At 44.7% G+C, this 19,770-nt stretch overlaps 1 protein-coding gene across 1 annotated transcript in view; it reads left to right on the forward strand.

Moving 5' to 3' along the window:
* The window catches only part of LOC124012541 (collagen alpha-2(VIII) chain-like), a 111,695-nt gene that overhangs the window by 68,235 nt on the left and 23,690 nt on the right, over positions 1-19,770 (forward strand). The window lies entirely within an intron of this gene.

The raw sequence follows: 19,770 nt of genomic DNA on the forward strand, positions 1-19,770 counted from the left end.
CTCTATCTCGCTTTATTTAATTAAGAGCCCCAGGAGGGCAATGACAGTGTGGGGTGTATTAACTCAGTCTTTTGATGGAGTGTCAACCCTGGATCAGTGGTATTCCGTAGAATTCCGTTACAGAAAAATTGACTTTAAGGACTTTGGACTTTCCCTTCTGGAAGTCATTGTCGGCTACGTGCGGGTCGGGAGATTTTCCAAACCGGCAGAAAGGGAATAGAACAATGGATTGCCTGTGCTTTACAGCCGTCGTAGCCCTCTGGTGTGGTGCTCTGAACCGGTTCATCCCTTCAGAACACAGAATCCACAGTAAACCCCAAGTCTCTACATAGACTGGAACCAGCCAGAATTGGCTTGGATCTTGGGTAGAGATGTGGCCATGAATGTATTTGAAATGTCTAAGGACATGATGTGATGTTGCGAAATTTAAATGGATGTCAATGTGTAATCCAAATTGACCTGTTGTAGTTCATGTCATGAAGTTAAGATAGCAATTTGATGGTCTGTGTGGTTTTACCAATTTAAAACCAATTTAAACAATTTAAACTGGGCTACATGTGCTTTCCCTGCCTTGCCTCCAATGGTCAGTTCACAGAGATCATGCACTGACCGGTTCTTAGCCTTTGAAACATAGATATTTTGAAGCCAAATGATCAGGGAGTAGGGCTGCAATGTTTCAGTAACTTTCCCAAAAACCTCAGAATTCCTGGAAAACCTGGGAACACTGAGAAAGTCACAGGAAATGTGCAACCCTACTAGGGAGTTTGCATAGCCCTCCAGGCCCTACTCCACTGGTGAATGGTGAATACCACCCACATGCAGGAACAACCATTCCACATTCGTCATCGTGCTGGGAGACATGGCACAGAGAACAGGAGACAAAACACACACCACACACTCCTGTTTAACCAGAACCACCCGTCTGTACTACTAGACTACACTCCTGTTTCAACAGAACCACCTGTCTGTACTACTAGACTACACTCCTGTTTCAACAGAACCACCTAGACTTCTGTTTCAACAGAACCACTGTACTACTAGACTAGACTACACTCCTGTTTTACTACTAGACTACACTCCTGTTTCAACAGAACCACCTGTCTGTACTACTAGACTACACTCCTGTTTCAACAGAACCACCTGTCTGTACTACTAGACTACACTCCTGTTTCAACAGAACCACCTGTCTGTACTACTAGACTACACTCCTGTTTCAACAGAACCACCTGTCTGTACTACTAGACTACACTCCTGTTTCAACAGAACCACCTGTCTGTACTACTAGACTACACTCCTGTTTCAACAGAACCACCTGTCTGTACTACTAGACTACACTCCTGTTTCAACAGAACCACCTGTCTGTACTACTAGACTACACTCCTGTTTCAACAGAACCACCTGTCTGTACTACTAGACTACACTCCTGTTTCAACAGAACCACCTGTCTGTACTACTAGACTACACTCCTGTTTCAACAGAACCACCTGTCTGTACTACTAGACTACACTCCTGTTTCAACAGAACCACCTTTCTGTACTACTAGACTACACTCCTGTTTCAACAGAACCACCTTTCTGTACTACTAGACTACACTCCTGTTTCAACAGAACCACCTGTCTGACTACACTACTAGACTACTAGACTCCTGTTTCAACAGAACCACCTGTCTGTACTACTAGACTACACTCCTGTTTCAACAGAACCACCTGTCTGTACTACTAGACTCAACAGAACCACCTGTCTGTACTACTCCTGTTTCAACAGAACCACCTGTCTGTACTACTAGACTACACTCCTGTTTCAACAGAACCACCTTTCTGTACTACTAGACTACACTTCTGTTTCAACAGAACCACCCGTCTGTACTACTAGACTACACTCCTGTTTCAACAGAACCACCTGTCTGTACTACTAGACTACACTCCTGTTTCAACAGAACCACCTGTCTGTACTACTAGACTACACTCCTGTTTCAACAGAACCACCTGTCTGTACTACTAGACTACACTCCTGTATCAACAGAACCACCTGTCTGTACTACTAGACTACACTCCTGTTTCAACAGAACCACCTGTCTGTACTACTAGACTACACTCCTGTTTCAACAGAACCACCTTTCTGTTCTCTTTTTCTCTCACTCTGTTTCATCTGTTCTTTCCTTGACGTCTGTGGGTAATGGAGAATTGGGAGTGTTGAGTGTGTGTGTCAGTATTTCAAGGCATCGACCAAAAAAAGCAAGTCTTGCTTGGTCAGGACTTGGCAGAGCACAATAAAAGTATTCACACCAGAAATGTGCTGTGCTGAGAGGGAGAGGCTTGGAGAGAGGATAATGGGAGAGGGAGAGGCTTAGAGAGAGGTTAATGGGAGAGGCTTAGAGAGAGGATCATAGGAGAGGGAGAGGCTTAGAGAGAGGATAATGGGAGAGGGAGAGGCTTAGAGAGAGGTTAATGGGAGAGGCTTAGAGAGAGGATCATAGGAGAGGGAGAGGCTTAGAGAGAGGATAATGTGAGAGGGAGAGGCTTAGAGAGAGGATAATGGGAGAGGCTTAGAGAGAGGATCATAGGAGAGGGAGAGGCTTAGAGAGAGGATCATAGGAGAGGGAGAGGCTTAGAGAGAGGATAATGGGGGAGGGAGAGGCTTAGAGAAAGGATAATGGGAGAGGCTTAGAGAGAGGATAATGGGAGAGGGAGTGGCTTAGAGAGAGGATCATGGGAGAGGGAGAGGCTTAGAGAGAGGATAATGGGAGAGGCTTAGAGAGAGGATCATAGGAGAGGGAGAGGCTTAGAGAGAGGATCATGGGAGAGGGAGAGGCTTAGAGAGAGGATCATGGGAGAGGGAGAGGCTTAGAGAGAGGATCATGGGAGAGGGAGAGGCTTAGAGAGAGGATCATGGGAGAGGGAGAGGCTTAGAGAGAGGATCATGGGAGAGGGAGAGGCTTAGAGAGAGGATCATGGGAGAGGGAGAGGCTTAGAGAGAGGATCATGGGAGAGGGAGGCTTAGAGAGGATCTTAGAGAGAGGATCATAGGAGAGGGAGAGGCTTAGAGAGAGGATCATGGGAGAGGGAGAGGCTTAGAGAGAGGATCATGGGAGAGGGAGAGGCTTAGAGAGAGGATCATGGGAGAGGGAGAGGCTTAGAGAGAGGATCATGGGAGAGGGAGAGGCTTAGAGAGAGGATCATAGGAGAAGGAGAGGCTTAGAGAGAGGATAATGGGAGAGGGAGAGAAGGGAGAAAATAGTGCCGTTTGCCAGCATAGACACAGTATAAAGGAGAGTAGGACAGGAACGGATCAGGTTGTCTCCTTTTCTAGATACCAGGACAAGATACCAGATACCAGGCCCAAGCTACAGCTAATAGCCAATGTAAGAGCATGAGTGTTTCTTGGTTAGGCCATGTAGTCAGGTAAAACTTTGGACCCTAGTTAATTAAGAATAGAGACCCTTCTAACTGCAATGATGTGAATCAAATGATGTCACTTTTGGTTGCATGATGCTAGGTCTTCATGCTGGCCGATGTTAGTTCACTCAGAGGCAGAGGAAAGCTGGAAGCACGTTGTCCTTTATTGGGATGTTTTTTTATTCTTTCCTACTCTCGTTCAGCCGGTCATGTTGAGTTCAGGTGTAGCGACGGGTCAGGGGGAAAGGTATACCTTAGCTCTGTCTGTCTGCAGACTCTCTGTCTGCAGACTCTCTTTCTCTGTCTCTCTTTCTCTGCAGGGTATCTCTTTTTCTCTAGCCATCAATCTCTCTCATGAGGTCAGGGGGAAAGGTATACCTTATCTCTGTCTGTCTGCAGACTCTCTCTCTGAGTATATCTTTACCTTTACCCCTCAGTTGTCTACCTCATCGTGTCAGGGGAAGAAAAGGTATAGCTCTGCCATGAGAATTAATTTTCTGTATGTTTCTCTCTCTTGCTCTTCTCTCACTCCCCGAGTGCTACTGAGGTACACAAATACAGTTGGCCCCTAAATGTCCCCATTCTGGACTGAGCAATGAGATTGACGGTGGCCTCCTTGGGGGTTCCTACACAGACTCTTACATGTGTGAGATTATATGGATTAAAGTCTTTGTGGCCAGTTAGCTCCACTTTAACTCTTAGGGAAATGTAGTAAGCTACACACACACACACACACACCTTGCTGTGTGCATGTCTGGTTTAGCACTCAGAACACAGCATGCAGGACTTCACTATGCTCCAGTGGGGTAATCAGTCATTCAAAACCCCCTTACCTGCCCTTTTTCCCTCTCCCCGCATCAAGATCCCAACACTTTTTCTGTCCTCCTTTCTCATTTTCCTACCATTTTCCTCTCTGTTCTCTCTCTTTCCTTCACCCCTCCTCTCACCCCCTCTCTAACCTCACCCCTCCTCTCACCCCTCTCTAACCCAACCCCGCCTCTCACCCCTCTCTAACTCAAACCCTCCTCTTAGCTCACCCCTCCTCTCACCCCATCTTTAACCTCTAAAATGTAGAACTAAGAACAGATATAGCCCTTGGTTCACTCCAGACTTGACTGCCCTTGACCAGCACAAAAACAACCTGTGGCGTACTGCCCTTGCTTCAAATAGTCCCCACAATATGCAACATTTCAGTGAAGTCAGGAACCAATACACACATTCAGATAGGAAAGCTAAGGCTAGCTTTTTCAAACAGAAATTTGCATCCTGCAGCACCAATTCCAAAAAGTTCTAATTCCACTAATTCCAAAAAGTGCATGGACAGTAAGAGTGCCTCCTCCGAGCTGCCCACTGCACTGAGACTAGGAAACACTGTCACCACTGATGAATCCACAATAATCGAGAATTGCTATAAGCATTTCTCTACGGCTGGCCATGCTTTCCACCTGGCTACCCAACCCCGGCCAACAGTTCTGCACCCCCCGCAGCAACTGGCCCGAGACCCCCCCCCTGCTTCTCCTTCACCCAAATCCAGACAGTTGATGTTCTGAAAGAGCTGCAAAATCTGGATTACTACAAGTCAGCTGGGCTACAGAATCTGAACCCTCTCTTCCTAAAATTATCTGCCGCCCAATTTTTCAGTTTTTGATTTGTTAAAAAAGTTTGAAATATCCAATAAATGTCGTTCCACTTCATGATTGTGTCCCACATGTTGTTGATTCTTCACAAAAAAAATACAGTTTTATATCTTTATGTTTGAAGCCTGAAATGTGGCAAAAGGTCGCAAAGTTCAAGGGGGCCGAATACTTTCGCAAGGCACTGTACAGATTTTTCTATTGTGTTATTGACTGTACGTTTGTTTGTCTCATATGTAACTCTGTGTTGTTGTTTTTGTCGCACTGCTTTGCTTTATCTTGTTCGGGTCGCAGTTGTAAATGAGAACTTGTTCGCAACTGGCCAACCTGGTTATATAAAGGCGAAATAAAATAAATAAATAAATAAAAACCTCACCCCTCCTCTCACCCTTCGCTAACCCCACCCCCTCTCTAACCCCACCCCTCCCCTGAACAAATTCCTATCTTCTGAGCTCTTAATTAAAAATAATAATACCTGTTTTCTGTGTTCTCTCTCTTTCCTTCCTTCCATTGCTCTGACTTCTGGTTCCCTTATTCCCCAAAGAGATAGAGAGGGCTCCCGCATCCCCCAAAGAGGTATAGAGGGCTCCCATATCCCCCAAAGAGATAGGGAGTGTTCCTGTCATGGAGTGCATGTCTGTCAATCCAGCATCACTTCTGCCACTTTCAAAACAACTGGAACCTCGGAACTGGGAAATCTCAGACTTCAGTGAGTTCAAGACAACTGGGAACATGGAAAAAACAAGGTCCGACTGGGAAAATACGTTTTGAGTGGTCATCCAACTTGGAATACCAGAGAGCTATTCAAGGAAACTGGGAAGGGTCTCTTGAGTGGATCAGTGGTCTAAGACATTTCATTGCAGTGCAGTGCAGGGGTCACTGCAGTACCTGGTTCCAATCCAGGCTGCATCACATCCGGCCGTGATTGGGAGTCCCATAGGGCGGCGCACAATTAGCCCAGTGTCGTCGGGGTTTGGCCGGGATAGGCCGTCATTGTAAATAAGAATTTGTTCTTAACTTTCCTAGTTAAATGTAAAAAGATATGTATACTGTAGCCAAGAAAGTAAAACTAAGTGTATGTTGTGCAGTAAGCTGTTTGTAGCCCATGTGCCTCATCCTAATAATTTGGTCCCTTTCTCTCTCATAACTTAGCCTACTGTTCTGACTTGATGGTGCATATGTAGCCTACAGCCTTGTCAAAGCTTTCCTTTTCTGCTTATATGCCCCCTTTATTTAGCCTACAATTCTGACTTGGTGTACAGGAAAAATACTGTAAGAACGGTACATTTTCTGAATTCTGTCCCTGTACATTTCAAAAGTGCTAAACTAATAGTTATATTGACTATGTCTGTCTTAGCCCGCTCATTAAACTTTTTAATTAATATTACGGATTGCCTCTTATCTGCTCATCATTCCCTTATGTCATAGTTTGTACATCTCAATTGTCAGTAGAAACGGTAAAGGCAGTAAATGAGGAACAATTAATAGTTTCGCTGCCAGACATGGCTCTGATAGCCAGTGTAGCATTGGTAAGGATTCACTCCATGGTGCTGTAAAGAAAATTCTGCTGTTGGGACAGCTTTATGTAGGCCCTAACAGTTTGTGGACACTGTTTGTCACAATTATAGTGTAATTAATGTATTGTTTAGTGTTGAGTTGTATATTGGCTTTGCTGGCATGCATCCCACATTGGGGGTGTTTGCCCCACCAATTATTTACATGCTAAAATGTCCACTGCCCCCATGAGGTAGTGAGAGAGGGTTGTCCATAAATGGTGGTCATAATCATTACCACCCTCTGTCTAAAGAGGTTCATACATCCCTCCCCATAACCTGTCACACCCCAACCAATCCATCTTAGCCTACTTCTCTCAACAGTACCACAGCAGTGCCCAGAGGCAAAGAGGATGATGGAAAATGTAAGAGTACTCAACGGGACAGTGTAAGCAACTTGCATCACGCCTCGGCAGGTCCCCGACAGCGTTAAATGGATAATTTATTTCTAATCATTCTGTTAAATGTGTAACCAGCTGTGAGGAATATAGGACCTCTTTTGTGGTTAACGTCTGAGGCCAATGTTTTCCTATGTAACACTCGGGGAGAGGGAAAGAAAGAGAGAAAGGGAGAGGGAGTTAATTTAGCGAAGTCTTCGTTGGACTTTCCACTCAACGACTGTTAGTGCGACGACTGATAATGTGTCATACATCAAGCATTAGACACACACACTTACTTAGTACTCCATGAGTGAGGTGCGTATGTGTGCCTATCACTCAAAACACACACACACTCAAGGGCATACACACACATTCACAGGCACAAACAAGCAAACTAATGGGTGGACACATGCACATGCACACGCACAGTCACACATGCACGCACACACAAACACACACATGTGAATGGCCATACTGTTTCCCCCAGGGCTAGACGGTCATCAGCGAGTGATTATTTACACAAACAGTGGTTCAAACCGTGAGTAATGTGTTCAAAGAGACCACAAGCTGCGACTGCAACTTTAGTAATATGTAGTTAGCTGAAACCGGAAGGGTGTTATGACCTGACTGCCACTCAAGATGACGGAGAGATTACCTCATAGTGAAATGGTGATTCTCCAAATAAAAACCCACAAGCTCAACTTCCTCGAGCGCTCACACAAACCCTGCGACTCAATAAGAACAGTGTGTTAAGTCACCAGTGTGGTACAAATGGTACACAGGCACACACACGCACACTCTGTCGGGCACACACAGGCACATCATACTCAATAAGTAGTCTGTGTGTCAAAAGGGCATGTCAAAATGGCTTACATACTGAACAACAGCTGTTTGTTAGACTGGGTGTGTTTGTATTCGCTTCATGTGAGTGTGTGAAGTGTTTGTTTGGTGTTTACAAGTGCCCCTCTCCATTGGACTGCATTGTAATCATGCGGCTTGTAAAGCTATTAACACTGTCACTCAGCCTAGCCCTTGTGGCCTGTGTGTTTTTGCTTTGCCTACTCCCTCTAAGACTGGATTGATGTTTAGTTATACTACCACTAATTGGCTGAGAGAGTGGCATAGGAAAGTTATTTTCAGCTGTCTGTGTCATGTTTCTATTCTCGGTTAAGAGTCAGCATTCAGATTGTAACAGTGGAGGCTGGTGAAGGGAGGACGGCTCATAGTAATGGCTGGAATGGAATAATGACCGTTCCATTAATTCCACTGCAGCCATTACAATGACCTGTCCTCCAATTTCAAGTGAGACCAGGTGCCAATGGATTGTAAGGTATTTCAATGAAAAGTAAGGTACTTAGGAAAAGTGCTTTCTTTCAGTATTGAGCTGAGGTAGAGCAGATTCACTAGGGCCTTACTGAAGTAGGGTGCTTCAGTTGCTGAGGTGAGACATTGGGTATTGCTTTGTGGTTGTGGTCTATAAGTTAATATGGTTATGCTCTTGGTTGAAGTTTGCCAATAGTGGACAGTTATGCTGTAATGTGGTTGAAGTTGAGATCTGGTTGTACACATGTGGTTGTGGTTAAGGTATGGTGAAGCTCTCCAGTTATGCCATGTGGTTGTGGTTGAGGTTTGGTCATGATCTCCAGCATTGTGATGTCGTAGTGGTTGAAGAGTGGTAGTGTTCACCAGTTATTCTACTGGAATAAAACAAACTTTTCAGGAAGTCAACACCAGCCATATTTTACCAAGAAATAGAAAAAAAATCCATATTTTACCATTGATGGGTTCTACATGGAACCCAAAAGGGTTCTACATGGAACAAAGAAGGGTTCTCCTATGGTGACAGACGAAGAACCTTTTTTTCTACGAGTGTAGAGTCGTTAGATATTCAAATGATTGCATCAACAAGTTTTTGGGGCTAATGTGTGTGTGTGTGTGTTCAAGACTGAGTGTGTGTGTGTGTCCCAGGCCGGCAGCAGGCTGGAACACACCAGCCACACAGGACTTTGTCTGCAGAGCTTTTCAAGAAAAACATTTGATAAACAGATTGTGTGGCGGTTGTGGAGCAGAAGACCAGTGTGTCTGTCTGTCTGTCTGTCTGTCTGTCTGTCTGTCTGTCTGTCTGTCTGTCTGTCTGTCTGTCTGTCTGTCTGTCTGTCTGTCTGTCTGTCTGTCTGTCTGTCTGTCTGTCTGTCTGTCTGTCTGTCTGTCTGTCTGTCTGTCTGTCTGTCTGTCTGTCTGTCTGTCTGTCTGTCTGTCTGTCTGTCTGTCTGTCTGTCTGTCTGTCTGTCTGTCTGTCTGTGAGTGTGAATGTTCAGACGCCTGCAGGACGCTGGGCACAGTAACACTCGTCTACATTACACCACAAAACAACACACCCTTAGCCAGCCAAGAACCAACCACTGGGCTACCACTGTTCTCTCTCTCTCTCTCTCTCTCTCTCTCTCTCTCTCTCTCTCTCTCTCTCTCTCTCTCTCTCTCTCTCTCTCTCTCTCTCTCTCTCTCTCTCTCTCTCTCTCTCTCTCTCTCTCTCTCTCTCTCTCTCTGGTGATCATGTTTTTCCTGGATTGGGCTCTAGATCCAAACAGTATGAGTAGTGAGAGGAAGTCAGTCTTTTTCAGCGAGATTCTACACGCACACGACACACACACACACGCACACACACACACACCAGACATGACTAATTACAAGAGCTTGGTGAAAGCTTTGAAAAACCCAGCCTAACCTGGCTGTAGAATCAGACATCAACCACCAAACGATTTGCTCACTAGCACCAAACAACCACAGGAAAAGAGTGGAGCTACTAAACAGAACCAGATACGAACTTACCACACGCGGTGATGGAGCAAACACCATTTGAAGTACTTAGCACAGACACTTCCTTAGAACCTAGTGCTTAGAACCAAAATGCTGGGTCTCAAAAACTATACAGATCAAAATACGGAGTTTTGCAGAATAAGAACCAATATGTTCTTTGATGTGATTTAATAAGAAGGTAAGCAGCACCCTTGATGGCTAAAACGACCTTAAAATGGCTTTGGCCAAACTCTATCAAAACAGTTTAGTGTCCAAGGCTTAACGAGAACGACTTGACGTATGTGGCAGTGTGGGCTCCTACTACTACTAGACAAAGCTATAGTCCTCCAGAAATAATATAAATAAAACACTACAGCACAGTAACACAAGTCCAACCAGTGTGGGCTTCAAACCGCCGGATGGTCGCAGTGCGAGCATCACTGTGAGGTCAAAAGCCCTCCTTCAGAATACCAGGGAGAAAAATAAAGATGGAAGAGAGGATGAGGGATGTGTGAAATGAAAGAGCGGAGGATAGCCAGAGAAGTGCAGTGATGAAGGGAGCATATGGAACAAGGGATAGATAAAAGAGTGGAAGGAGGGGAGGTGAGCCAGCGAACTACCAAAGACTAAGGGCAGCTCATTGCTCAGAGTGCCCAGAGAGGAGACCTGCTGTATGTGGAAACATAGTCTTGGGTTGCCATACCTCCAAAATCACGTCATTGTCACGCCTCCCTTGGAGGTCTGCAGAATTTTGTATTGCAAAAACGGTTTGAATGGTCCACTGGCTCCCAGTGGCAAGATTTGAATTTGTTGTAACATTTTAATTAAACTTCTTGACGCACAGATCCCTTTAGCGGGATCATTTTCATCAACAACCGCTGAATTGCAGAGCACCAAATTCAAATAAAATTACTAAAAATGGTTATATTCATGAAATCACAAGTGCAATATAGCAAAACACAGCTTAGCTTGTTGTTAATCCACCTGTCGTGTCAGATTTTGAAAATATGCTTTACAGCGACAGCAATCCAAGCGTTTGTGTGAGTTTATCGATCACTAGACAAAGCAATATGAACACCTAGCATCAAAGTAGCTTGGTCACGAAAATCAGAAAAGCAATAAAAATGAATCTCTTACCTTTAATGATCTTCGGATGGTTGCACTCACGAGACTCCCAGTTACACAATAAATCTTCCTTTTGTTCCATAAAGATTCTTTTTATATCCAAAATACCTCCATTTGTTTGGCGCGTTATGTTCATAAATCCACAGGCTCGAGCGGTCACGACATCGCAGACGAAAATTCCAAATAGTGTCCCTTATGTCCACAGAAACATGTCAAACATTTTTTATAATCAATATATAATCGATAATATATCAAGCGGCACTGTCGCAGACAATATTTTGACCGTTTTGGAAACTTTAGAGTGTTTTCTATCCTAATCTGACAATTATATGCATATTCTAGATTCTGGGCCAGAGAAATAGGCCGTTTACTTTGGGAACGTTATTTTTCCAAACATAAAAATAGTGCCCCCTAGCTTCAAGAGGTTGAACCCTCTCAACAAACGCCAATAGAAGGTCTGCTGTGTGCTATGTTCGTCATTGTTTTGCATCTAGGAAGTTGTTGTTGCCTATGCTAGTTTCAAGTGCTAGTTTTCAAGTTATCAAGTGTGGTCTACATTCAGCAATTTATATTTATTGAAATTGAAAGTGGATTACGCTGTTAATTAAAGTCAAAACGTCACAAAAGTTCTAAACCACTCTGATTTCTTATGGCTGTGCTTTGCTACCATCTCAAATATTGTGAAGATTGCCCCTTATTTAATTTTTTAAGGGACCAAAAAACAGAGGCAGTGGAAGAACTTATTCAAGTAAGTAAAATTATGTATTATTAGCTAGCTAGCCACTTTTTAGGCCAGAGATCATTGACTAGATTCAAATTACAAATAATTTGTTGACTGCAAATTGACCGCAAGAAGCCCAAACAGATATAATGTTTGACTAAATCCTAATAATTTCACACCCTGCTTACATTTCTATATGATCACGTGTCTCTCTGTTATGCGTGGGAATAATTGGGAAGAGATTTCTTACATTAAAATGACTTGGAGCTTATTTCCTGGTGTTTTTAATGAAAATATCAAAAAATATTATTATTTATTTATTTGTTTTCTCACAAAACTAGTGGGACCAAATGAAATCACCCGCGGTCCAAATTAGGTCTGCAGGCTGCCAGTTAGGGAACACTGTTGTAGGCTAACTCAACTGAGCTGCTAACTAAGTTAATTATATGTCATTAGCTGGTTAGCTAGCTAATAGGAAGTTATCTTGATATAATCATTGTAAATTAAGAACACAGTCTGCATATACATTTGTAGATAACAGCCATGGAAGAAGGTGAAATTACAGCTCCAACTGTCGGTAAATGGAGAGTGTAGGCTACTCAAAAGGGCAGGTCATTTTGTGGAGGACATTATTATTTGCTGCAAGTGAAGATCTATGAAGTGAGGGTGTGGTTATCCCTGTCTCTCTGCCTCCTGCTTTAAGGGGGTGTAATCCCTGTCTCTATGCCTCCTGCTTTAAGGAGGTGTAGTCCCTGTCTCTCTGCCTCCTGCTTTAAGGAGGTGTAGTCCCTGTCTCTATGCTTCCTGCTTTATGGAGGTGTAGTCCCTGTCTCTCTGCCTCCTGCTTTAAGGAGGTGTAGTCCCTGTCTCTCTGCCTCCTGCTTTAAGGGGGTGTAGTCCCTGTCTCTATGCCTCCTTCTTTAAGGAGGTGTAGTCCCTGTCTCTCTGCCTCCTGCTTTAAGGAGGTGTAGTCCCTGTCTCTATGCTTCCTGCTTTATGGAGGTGTAGTCCCTGTCTCTCTGCCTCCTGCTTTAAGGAGGTGTAGTCCCTGTCGCTCTGCTTCCTGCTTTATGGAGGTGTAGTCCCTGTCTCTCTGTCTCCTGTTTTAAGGAGGTGTAGTCCCTGTCTCCTGCTTTAAGGAGGTGTAGTCCCTGTCTCTCTGCCTCCTGCTTTAAGGAGGTGTAGTCCCTGTCTCTATGCTTCCGGCTTTATGGAGGTGTAGTCCCTGTCTCTCTGTCTCCTGCTTTAAGGAGGTGTAGTCCCTGTCTCTATGCTTCCTGCTTTAAGGAGGTGTAGTCCCTGTCTCTATGCTTCCTGCTTTATGGAGGTGTAGTCCCTGTCTCTATGCTTCCTGCTTTAAGGAGGTGTAGTCCCTGTCTCTCTGCTTCCTGCTTTAAGGAGTTGTAGTCCCTGTCTCTCTGCTTCCTGCTTTAAGGAGGTGTAGTCCCTGTCTCTCTGTCTCCTGCTTTGAGGAGGTGTAGTCCCTGTCTCTCTGTCTCCTGCTTTAAGGAGGTGTAGTCCCTGTCTCTCTGCCTCCTGCTTTAAGGAGGTGTAGTCCCTGTCTCTATGCTTCCGGCTTTATGGAGGTGTAGTCCCTGTCTCTCTGTCTCCTGCTTTAAGGAGGTGTAGTCCCTGTCTCTATGCTTCCTGCTTTAAGGAGGTGTAGTCCCTGTCTCTCTGCCTCCTGCTTTAAGGAGGTGTAGTCCCTGTCTCTCTGCCTCCTGCTTTAAGGAGGTGTAGTCCCTGTCTCTCTGCCTCCTGCTTTAAGGAGGTGTAGTCCCTGTCCCTCTGCTTCCTGCTTTATGGAGGTGTAGTCCCTGTCTCTCTGCTTCCTGCTATATGGAGGTGGAGACCCTGTCTCTGCTTCCTGCTATATGGAGGTGTAGACCCTGTCTCTCTGCCTCCTGCTATATGGAGGTGTAGTCCCTGTCTCTCTGCTTCCTGCTTTATGGAGGTGGAGACCCTGTCTCTGCTTCCTGCTATATGGAGGTGTAGTCCCTGTCCCTCTGCTTCCTGCTTTATGGAGGTGTAGTCCCTGTCTCTCTGCTTCCTGCTATATGGAGGTGTAGTCCCTGTCTCTCTGCTTCCTGCTATATGGAGGTGTAGTCCCTGTCCCTCTGCTTCCTGCTATATGGAGGTGTAGTCCCTGTCTCTCTGACTCCTGCTTTATGGAGGTGGAGACCCTGTCTCTGCTTCCTGCTATATGGAGGTGTAGAAACATCAGGGTATTCTAGGACAGGGTTGGGATTTCCACTTATGTCAATTCTAATCATTAGAGAGCTTCTGAAAACCAACAGTCGCAAAACAAAAACTACAGAGGATGAAAAGGGAGGAGAGGAAATTGTCCTATTTTCACACCCTTGGATGCATGCACTTTATGTTTCGCGTGCACACACACACACACAGACACACACACACACACACACACACACACACACACACACACACACACACACACACACACACACACACACACACACACACACACACACACACACACACACACACACACACACACACACACACACACACACACACACACACACACACACACACACAGTGGTGGTTTCACCTCTTGCACCTGATCAGGGTTCTGTAAATATTTGGTTGTGGTAACATGAGGAAAAAACGATAAATTAAAGCAAACAGGCCCAGCGGAGCTCTGACAGGTAAAACAAACATTAATCCAGTAACACGTTAGCCCAGACCCAGACCTGGCACGGCCACCATGGCACCTGGGTGGGTCCAAAAACACACTTAAAAACATACAGCACACACACATATCCAGTAAACACACGAAAGGACACATACAGTACACACACAAACACACACACACACACACACAAACACACACACAAACACACACGCATGCTACACATGGATTTGAATTAGATCCTTGGCTGTCCTCATGGCACTCAACCTAGGCTGTTGAACATTGAACACTGGCAGTAGAGTTCTAATGCCAATCAGACCAACCCACTGTTAGTAGAGTTCTACTACTAATCAGACCAACCCACTGGCAGTAGAGTTCAAATGCCAATCAGACCAACCCACTGTTAGTAGAGTTCTACTACTAATCAGACCAACCCACTGGCAGTAGAGTTCTAATACTAATCAGACCAACCCACTGCCAGTAGAGTTCTAATGCCGATCAGACCAACCCACTGGCAGTAGAGTTCTAATACTAATCAGACCAACCCACTGGCAGTAGACTTCTACTATTAATCAGACCAACCCACTGTTAGTAGAGTTTTACTACTAATCAGACCAACCCACTGGCAGTAGAGTTCTAATACTAATCAGACTAACCCACTGTTAGTACAGTTCTAATACGAATCAGACCAACCCACTGGCAGTAGAGTTCTAATGCCAATCAGACCAACTCACTGTTAGTAGATTTCTAATACTAATCAGACCAACCCACTGGCAGTAGAGTTCTAATACTAATCAGACCAACCCACTGGCAGTAGAGTTCTAATGCCAATCAGACCAACCCACTGTTAGTCGAGTTCTACTACTAATCAGACCAACCCACTGGCAGTAGAGTTCTAATACTAAACAGACCAACCCACTGGCAGTAGAGTTCTAATGCCAATCAGACCAACCCACTGTTAGTAGAGTTCTACTACTAATCAGACCAACCCACTGGCAGTAGAGTTCTAATGCCAATCAGACCAACCCACTGTTAGTAGAGTTCTACTACTAATCAGATCAACCCACTGGCAGTAGAGTTCTAATACTAATCAGACCAACCCACTGGCAGTAGAGTTCTAATGCTAATCAGACCAACCCACTGGCAGTAGAGTTCTAATACTAATCAGACCAACCCACTGGCAGTAGAGTTCTAATGCCAATCAGACCAACCCACTGGCAGTAGAGTTCTAATACTAATCAGACCAACCCACTGGCAGTAGAGTTCTAATACTAATCAGACCAACCCACTGGCAGTAGAGTTCTAATGCTAATCAGACCAACCCACTGGCAGTAGAGTTCTAATACTAATCAGACCAACCCACTGGCAGTAGAGTTCTAATGCCAATCAGACCAACCCACTGGCAGTAGAGTTCTAATACTAATCAGACCAACCCACTGGCAGTAGAGTTCTAATACTAATCAGACCAACCCACTGGCAGTAGAGTTCTAATACTAATCAGACCAACCCACTGGCAGTAGAGTTCTAATACTAATCAGACCAACCCACTGGCAGTAGAGTTCTAATGCTAATCAGACCAACCCACTGGCAGTAGAGTTCTAATACTAATCAGACCAACCCACTGGCAGTAGAGTTCTAATACTAATCAGACCAACCCACTGGCAGTAGAGTTCTAATGCCAATCAGACCAACCCATTGTTAGTAGAGTTCTACTACTAATCAGACCAACCCACTGGCAGTAGAGTTCTACTACTAATCAGACAAACCCACTGGCAGTAGAGTTCTAATACTAATCAGACCGACCCACTGGCAGTAGAGTTCTAATACTAATCAGACCAACCCACTGGCAGTAGAGTTCTACTACTAATCAGACCAACCCACTGGCAGTAGAGTTCTAATACTAATCAGACCAAACTGGCAGTAGAGTTCTACTACCAGACCAACCCACTGGCAGTAGAGTTCTACCTACTAATCAGACAGAACCCACTGGCAGTAGAGTTCTAAATCTACCTACTAATCAGACCAGACCAACCCACTGGCAGTAGAGTTCTAATGCCAATCAGACCAACCCAGTTAGTAGAATACTAATCAGACCAACCCACTGGCAGTAGAGTTCTAATGCCAATCAGACCAAACCACTAATCAGACCAACCCACTGGCAGTAGAGTTCTAATGCTAATCAGACCAACCCACTGGCAGTAGAGTTCTAATACTAATCAGACCAACCCACTAGAGTTCTAATACTAATCAGACCAACCCACTGGCAGTAGAGTTCTAATACTAATCAGACCAACCCACTGGCAGTAGAGTTCTAATACTAATCAGACCAACCCATTGTTAGTAGAGTTCTACTACTAATCAGACCAACCCACTGGCAGTAGAGTTCTTACTGGCAGTAGAGTTCTAATACTAATCAGACCGACCCACTGGCAGTAGAGTTCTAATCAGACTAATGGCAGTAGAGTTCCAACCCACTGGCAGTAGAGTTCTAATACTAATCAGAGACCAGACCAACCCACTGGCAGTAGAGTTCAGACCAACCCACTACTACTAATCAGACCAACCCATAGAGTTCTAATACTAATCAGACCAACCCACTGGCAGTAGAGTTCTACTACTAATAATCAGACCGACCCACTGGCAGTAGAGTTCTAATGCGATCTACCTAGACCGACCCACTGGCAGTAGAGTTCTAATACTAATCAGACCAACCCACTGGCAGTAGAGTTCTAATGCCAATCAGACCAACCCACTGTTAGTAGAGTTCTACTACTAATCAGACCAACCCACTGGCAGTAGAGTTCTAATGCCAATCAGACCAAACCACGGCAGTAGAGTTCTAATGCTAATCAGACCAACCCACTGGCAGTAGAGTTCTAATACTAATCAGACCAACCCACTGGCAGTAGAGTTCTAATACTAATCAGACCAACCCACTGGCAGTAGAGTTCTAATACTAATCAGACCAACCCACTGGCAGTAGAGTTCTACTACTAATCAGACCAACCCACTGGCAGTAGAGTTCTAATACTAATCAGACCGACCCACTGGCAGTAGAGTTCTAATACTAATCAGACCAACCCACTGGCAGTAGAGTTCTTATGCCAATCAGACCAACCCATTGTTAGTAGAGTTCTACTACTAATCAGACCAACCCACTGGCAGTAGAGTTCTACTACTAATCAGACAAACCCACTGGCAGTAGAGTTCTAATACTAATCAGACCGACCCACTGGCAGTAGAGTTCTAATAACAGACCAACCCACTAGAGTTCTACTACTAATCAGACCAAACCCACTGGCAGTAGAGTTCTACTACTAATCAGACAAACCCACTGGCAGTAGAGTTCTAATACTAATCAGACCGACCCACTGGCAGTAGAGTTCTAATACTAATCAGACCAACCCACTGGCAGTAGAGTTCTAATACTAATCAGACCAACCCACTGGCAGTAGAGTTCTACTACTAATCAGACCAACCCACTGGCAGTAGAGTTCTACTACTAATCAGACCAACCCACTGGCAGTAGAGACTAATCAGACCAACCCACTGGCAGTAGAGTTCTACTACTAATCAGACCAACCCACTGGCAGTAGAGTTCTAAGTTCCTAGAACCCACTGAGCTAATCAGTTCTAATCTAGACCAACCAGTAGAACTAATACCTAGACCAACCCACTGGCAGTAGAGTTCTAATACTAATCAGACCAACCCACTGGCAGTAGAGTTCTAATGCCAATCAGACCAACCCACTGGCAGTAGAGTTCTAATCAGAACAACCCACTGGCAGTAGAGTTCTAATGCCAACTAATCAGTTCTACCTAATCAGACAAACCCACTGGCAGTAGAGTTCTAATGCTAATCAGACCAACCCACTGGCAGTAGAGTTCTAATACTAATCAGACCAACCCACTGGCAGTAGAGTTCTAATACTAATCAGACCAACCCACTGGCAGTAGAGTTCTAATACTAATCAGACCAACCCACTGGCAGTAGAGTTCTACTACTAATCAGACCAACCCACTCAGAGTTCTAATACTAATCAGACCAACCCACTGGCAGTAGAGTTCTAATACTAATCAGACCAACCCATTGTTAGTAGAGTTCTACTACTAATCAGACCAACCCACTGGCAGTAGAGTTCTACTACTAATCAGACAAACCCACTGGCAGTAGAGTTCTAATACTAATCAGACCGACCCACTGGCAGTAGAGTTCTAATACTAATCAGACCAACCCACTGGCAGTAGAGTTCTACTACTAATCAGACAAACCCACTGGCAGTAGAGTTCTAATACTAATCAGACCAACCCACTGGCAGTAGAGTTCTAATACTAATCAGACCAACCCACTGGCAGTAGAGTTCTAATCAGACCAACCCACTGGCAGTAATACTAATCAGTAGAGACCTAATCAGACCAACCCACTGGCAGTAGAGTTCTAATACTAATCAGACCAACCCACTGGCAGTAGAGTTAGTAGACCAACCCAGTTCTACTACTAATCAGACCAACCCACTGGCAGTAGAGTTAGAGTTCTACTAATCAGACAAACCCTCTGGCAGTAGAGTTCTAATACTAATCAGACCAACCCACTCAGTTCTAATACTAATCAGACCAACCCACTGGCAGTAGAGTTCTAATACTAATCAGACCAACCCACTGGCAGTAGAGTTCTTATGCCAATCAGACCAACCCATTGTTAGTAGAGTTCTACTACTAATCAGACCAACCCACTGGCAGTAGAGTTCTACTACTAATCAGACAAACCCACTGGCAGTAGAGTTCTAATACTAATCAGACCGACCCACTGGCAGTAGAGTTCTAATACTAATCAGACCAACCCACTGGCAGTAGAGTTCTACTACTAATCAGACAAACCCACTGGCAGTAGAGTTCTAATACTAATCAGACCGACCCACTGGCAGTAGAGTTCTAATACTAATCAGACCAACCCACTGGCAGTAGAGTTCTAATACTAATCAGACCAACCCACTGGCAGTAGAGTTCTAATACTAATCAGACCAACCCACTGGCAGTAGAGTTCTACTACTAATCAGACCAACCCACTGGCAGTAGAGTTCTAATACTAATCAGACCAACCCACTGGCAGTAGAGTTCTACTACTAATCAGACCAACCCACTGGCAGTAGAGTTCTAATGCGACCTACCTAGACCGACCCACTGGCAGTAGAGTTCTAATGCGACCTACCTAGAACAACCCACTGACAGTAGAGTTCTAATGCTAATCAGACCAACCCACTGGCAGTAGCGTTCTAATGCTACCTAGACTGACCCACTGGCAGTAGAGTTCTAATGCTACCTAGACCAACCCACTGACAGTAGAGTTCTAATACTAATCAGACCAACCCACTGGCAGTAGAGTTCTAATGCGACCTACCTAGAACGACCCACTGACAGTAGAGTTCTAATGCTAATCAGACCAACCCACTGGCAGTAGAGTTCTAATACTAATCAGACCAACCCACTGGCAGTAGAGTTCTACTACTAATCAG

The sequence above is a fragment of the Oncorhynchus gorbuscha genome, linkage group LG24, assembly GCF_021184085.1.
Source record: "Oncorhynchus gorbuscha isolate QuinsamMale2020 ecotype Even-year linkage group LG24, OgorEven_v1.0, whole genome shotgun sequence".
Classification (NCBI taxonomy): Eukaryota; Metazoa; Chordata; class Actinopteri; order Salmoniformes; family Salmonidae; genus Oncorhynchus; species Oncorhynchus gorbuscha.